The sequence below is a fragment of the Gossypium hirsutum genome, chromosome D09 (assembly GCF_007990345.1).
Source record: "Gossypium hirsutum isolate 1008001.06 chromosome D09, Gossypium_hirsutum_v2.1, whole genome shotgun sequence".
Taxonomy (NCBI): domain Eukaryota; kingdom Viridiplantae; phylum Streptophyta; class Magnoliopsida; order Malvales; family Malvaceae; genus Gossypium; species Gossypium hirsutum.
In genome coordinates this window covers 24,375,413-24,381,412 of record NC_053445.1, presented here as the reverse complement: position 1 = coordinate 24,381,412, position 6,000 = coordinate 24,375,413, and positions in this window count along the sequence as shown.

The window sequence follows — 6,000 nt, the reverse complement described above, 5'->3', positions numbered from 1 at the left end:
CGCTTTAATTTTCTTGGGTGAGATTTTGTAATTTCTGGTACAACTCTCGATGGTAATGGGCGGGTATGAAACTCTTTCGCATGATAACCTTCATTTCAACCCATATAGACATAGGTCGTTCACCATTTCTTCTCCTACTCATGGCTAGTTGATCCCACCAAATAATGGCATAGTCGGAGAATTCAATGGCTGCAAGTTTAACCTTTTTTTCTATTCAAGTAGTTGTGACGCTCAAAGACGAGTTCAATCTTCTTTTCCCACTCTAAGTAGGCTTCGGGGTCAGTTTTTCCTTAGAATGGAAGAATGGCCATTCTAATGTTGCTAAGATTGTCATCAACTTGATTTCATTCCCTCGGCCCTTGATTTCTTTGTCCTCAACGCCTCTTACTATGATTTGAGGCTCAATCACTCTTCATGTCGCTAGGCTCATAGTAATCTTCTTGATTCAGCCTTCGACGACCTCGCTCCCTCCTTTGATTTTGGAGAGTTCATTCCCACTTGGCTCTTTCCTCCAATTGGTCCAATTATTCTTGCATTGGCTCCAGCCGGCGTTGTAGCATTTGGTCCATCTCACGAATGAGTGCTTGGTATGCTAAATCGGGCACACCACCACCACTAGTAACATTCCTTTCGGGGCGCACACCACCACCAACAACAATATTCCTTTCAAAACGCACACCACTGTCTCCAGCATTACTCATGTCAGGACTTTGAGGCATGATGCCTTCTCACACAAAGATGTCACTAGTACTCTCAAAAAGATATGTTCACTCCTCCCGTGATGGGCTTTTATCCCCTCTAATGCTCTCTCGCACTCTTGTCTTTTGCCACTCTTGCTCGTTTCTCTAAGTTCTTATGTAACTGCCTTAGACTTAGCAACAAACCTTGTGGAATCAGCTTCAAAAGTAATGTAAAGGTGGGGATTATGGTTAGATGATAGGGAAGGCTTAGAAGTAAAATTTAAGGTTAATTTGAGGTTAATTTAAAGTGTGGCTGAAATTGTTATGGTAAGAAACTGATACTTGGGAACATAAACACTTTTAAACTAGCTCTTTTGTTTTTTTTATTATCTCAAGTCTCCCCTTTTGTATTTTGATCTTGTAATTACAAATATATTGAATTCTCTCTTTTTTCTTTTTTTGTTCATTTTTTTCAATTTTTTTAAATTCTAACCCCGGGAGAGATAAAAACGTGGATACTTACTTAATTTAACTAGCTCTAATACCAAATGATACGAGCTCATATTTGTTTGTTGATTATGAGTCGTAAGAGTTCCCGATCGAAATTAAGAAGTCTTAAATCGATGGGCTATGTATAGGTTGAAAATGGGAATGGCAGGCTATGTAAAAAGGGTGTTTTGTTGGTTGGGAATGGAGAAGTTTTAATTCGGTTTAAGGGCTAAAGAATGAACCAATATTAAAGGACAATATTGACCCAATTATTATATTAGCACATAGGATGATTATGATAAGGATAACAAAAGAAAATCGTGACCCTCTATCTAGCAAGATAGGAACCAGTTAGTATAAGGGTGAACGCCACACTTCTAAAAAGTGATAAGTTCAAAGAAAGAATCAAATTGATGCCACAAGAAAACTTGATAAGTCAATTTAAGTCAAATATGAAAAAAGAGAGAGAACACTCACAATAAGATAAAAGTTCATCAAAAGTTCCTACAAAGTGTTTCAAGCCTAGTATTTATAGGTTGTACAAGAAATCAGCTGAATAGGCACGTTAACAATCAGATTGAATGTGCTTAATGACCATTAATTTGTCCAATACATCCTTTGAGAGTTTTTAGATGTAGGTAACGCCAGCAGCCTTATTCACATTGTGACATTTGCATTCCCAAACAGCCAATTCGTTGGACCTTGAAGATTAGTTAAATGTTCATGGAGTTGAACGGTTGAAATGGTGTGAACATGAATTGATGCTACTTGGAAAATCGAATAGATATGTAGCTCATTATTATTGCTTGTGTCGCATGAAGAGTCTTCAAGTGTGAACATCAAGAATTGAATGGCTTTATAGGTGTGAACTTGGTAGCCAACCGATTGGTTAAGTGTGGACACACTTGATGCCTTGGCATTTCACGAAATGGAACTTGGAATGTTATGTTCAGCACCTTCTACATGCATGCACGTCAAAGTACATGGAGCTCCATAAATGTGGTTCATTGAACATCAATTATGCATGCATCAGCTTGAAAGGAATTTTCTTAGTAGCAACCAATGTGAACAACCTGGCCCACATTAAGACAATGTTTAAATGCGCATTAAGACAAGATTTAATCACACTTTAATTTGTTTGAACTTAGAAAAACATTAATGATTTCAAAATTAAGACACATAATTAAAACACATATTAATGATGTTCAAACTAAGACATAATTAAATACACAAACTAAAATAACTAAAATAGATAGCAATATTTATTTCAAGCTACCGAATTAAACACATTGATTTAAGGCTTTATTTGAAGCACATTGCATGGGATGCATAGAGTGTATGCCCAAGCTTGATCAATTAGTCTCGTGACAGCTTCTGCCCAAACTCGATCAATGATACACGTGACAGCTTCCTTGAACTTCTTAGCTCGTGCACAAGTAATTGGTCCTGTTGGCATCTCAATTGGATCTTGTAATGTTTCATGAGTTGTTTTGGTTGAGTCCATGTCCATGCTCGCATCAAAAAGGTTTAAGCCAAGAGGACAAAGAAGAGCAAGAAGAAGCGAGTAAAATGCTTCTTATTTCATGGTCGCATAAGTTACGGAACTATCTAAAGAAAATCGTGGTGAAAGAAAAGGCAACATCAGAGCTTGTTGAGTAATCAGAGGACCTTCTACCCAAGGAAGAGGTGAGTTTGTCATCAGACTTAGGGGAAAAAGTGGCGTTGAAAATAGTGAAGCTAGGACCAATGAAGCTAAATTCTTGGAAAGTGATGGAGTTGGCCAAGTCATCAGCAAGGCTTCCACCTATGGAAGAGTTAAATTTGGCATCAGACTTAAAGGAAGAAGTAGCAATGGAAACTTTAGAGTTAGGATCAATGAGGCTCACTTTTTTTGACACATCGAAAAAGCTATCACCTTTAGGAGAGGTGAGTTGTGCATCAAACTTTGGGAAAGTGATGATGGAAGTTGGACAGTTGACCAAAGTAAATACGATAAGGTACATTTCGAACACTATGCTAGTGTTTTGCATTTTAAATTGTTAACTTGGCAAGAACGTTGGGGCCTTTTCAAATTTCTTAAGCAATGATGTCGAGGGATTGTGGGCAATTCAAAGCCAAGTGGTGTGAATCAAGAGGATTCTGTTCGGAGCGAATCAGAATGTGGCAAGAGAGAGTTGTGGCTTTTTGTCATCAAGATGTACCAACGAGTGGGACAGTTTGAGTTAAGAGGCGACGAAAGCCAAGGCAAAAGTTTCAAAGGAAGAAAAAGCTAAGGCGTTGAGACGAGACCAAAGTGAATCAAGATAATGTCATTCCAAAGGCACAATGAGAGCATTGCGAGAATAGGTAGGGGAGAATGTCACGGACCACAATTCAAAGCCTATGACCATGACACTAAATGTATCTCATAAAGTTCTATCGATTATATGGGGATCATTTGGCCCACAAGAACTGGCCGAATTCAAAAAGTTGTTGGAGAAGCCTGTCAGATTGAAGTCTAGGTGGCCCAATAATGAAAATATGAAACCATAAGCTACCTTGGTAGAAATGGAAACTAATCTTAGAAGATTAAGAGGAATCATATCTTATAAAATTATATTTGATTTGATTATGTAATCTTGTAAATCTCTTGATTTAAGGGATAGGCTAATCTCGTTCTTTAATGTAACTTGATCTTGACCGTTAACTTTGAGGGAGCTCAACTATAAATAGAGAGTCTTCCCCTCACTTCTAAATCACTCCATTCTTTATTGTTTCTTATAATCTTTGAGAGAAAGTAATACAATTGAGAGCATTTACTCAAATACCTCTCGTGCATAGTTTTATTTGGCTTTCTATTCTTTTAAGCCTTCTTTTAGCTAAGTTCCTTCCGCTATATAAATTGGTGAATTGGAGGAATTCTTTGTGAATCCTCAATTGTTTGGTGGTTTGGCTAACTTCGGCATGTTTGCATAGAAAGGACCGCCTAAGGCCTCACGGAACGCAAGACTAAAGTTCTAGCCCCGTGACACTATAACATGCATGCTAACATAGCATCACTTGTATCATATACGAGAAAAATATAAAGCAATAAATAAATGCAATGGTTATGGCCCATAAAACTAAGGTGGTTTCTCCCAAGCCAATAGAAAAATCGTAGGGAATCCTAAGGGTTTGTGCCGCTTCTTAAGCTTCTTTTCCACTTTAAGTAGCCCAACCTTCTTTTCTACTAAACTGTATCAACTCGTACTATTTACAATTATAGAAACTAGTTTTACATACGAGGGAGTAATATGAGAAGATAAGTACAAGACAAATATAGAAAGGCATGACACGTAGGTCGTATTTATAAAATTACAACCTTTGCAAATAATAAATAAAATGGGTTATCAGGCTATAACCATGCATTTTCAAATACCGTGCATATCAAACATAGTATAAAACATGTATCTCATACAATCGCAACAATCAATAAATTTAATCTTGAATTCGTATCGTACAAGTGACTCTGATACCACTATTGGGACCACTGATACATCCTCTTGCACAGTGGAAAAATGTTACGACGATCCACAGCTAAGAATCCATGTATAAGACATGATCGAGTTAAAATAAGGTTGAAAATATACCTTCTTTACTGAAAATGTTGAAAGGATGTTGTTGATTCGATGTCGATTCCAAGCCACAATGAAAATGTCTCAGCCTCTATGATACGAGTCACAAAAGCCCAAATTCTTGAAGGCGAGGCCCAATAAGCAAATTCCCAGCCCAATCAAGAAATCCATCCATACTTAGTTGAAAATCAGGCCAAATTGTCAAAGTGGCCCAAGTTGTAAAGTTTTATTTTTATTTACTTAGTTTAAATTTTTATGTCAATATTCAGTCCAAAAGTCCCAGGTAAAATGACCTTTGACCGAATTTCCATATTAAAATAATTAGGAGTTTTTTTTTATTTTAGTTTTCTAATTAGATTAGGACTAGTTATAAGGCCTATTTAAAGGCATGGCTGTCCACCTTGTTAAACACTTATCATTATTATTAAAATTTCAGATTTGTTGAGAGCAGAATTTTCTTTGAGTTTTCTCCAAGATTTCTCTCTTGAGTTTTCTTTAGAAGTTGTTTTAACAATCTTGTGATTGTGGGAGCCATCTTCAACCTTCTTCTTGCCATTGATATTCTTTGGAGGGGAGATTAGAGCCGTTTGAAGGGAGTTGTGAGATCTTTCGAGATTTCAAGGCTTCTTAGGACTTATCTTTTAATTTCTTACTGTCAATTCTTTCTTTATTTCTACTTGTGCTGAATCATTATCTAATCTATTTTCTGTTCTTATTGTGTTTTCAGCCTTTTTCTATCTTAAGGAATCAGCCCAAAAATCCCCAATTTCTAGGGTTTTTCCATACTCTTTTTGGGTGAAATTAGATTGTCGAAATTTGGGGAAAACTATCTTGGTGTTCAATTGGGCAGAATCACAATCTCCTTGAGGGTTTCAAGAACCCTAACACTTATTTCTATTCTCAATTTGATTCTTTGCTGATTTGGGGATTTTATTTCAGATCTGAAAATTCAAAAATCTAATCTTTTAATTTTCTGTTTCGTTTCAGATCTAATTGTTTAGGGTTTTCGTAGGAGTTTCTCGTGACTTGGCAACTCGATCTTGGTCCGCGCGCAACCCCGTATCATTTGGTATCAGATTTTGGGCGTTTTGGGTGTTCTTGGTTGATTTCTAAACTGATCTCTATTTTTTAAATTACAAACAGCAGTTTTACCCAGAAAAATTTTCGAAAAAAAATTCATTTGAGTGGGTAAACGTTTTCTGATTGATCTGAAATTTTACATACATATTTTTGGCACT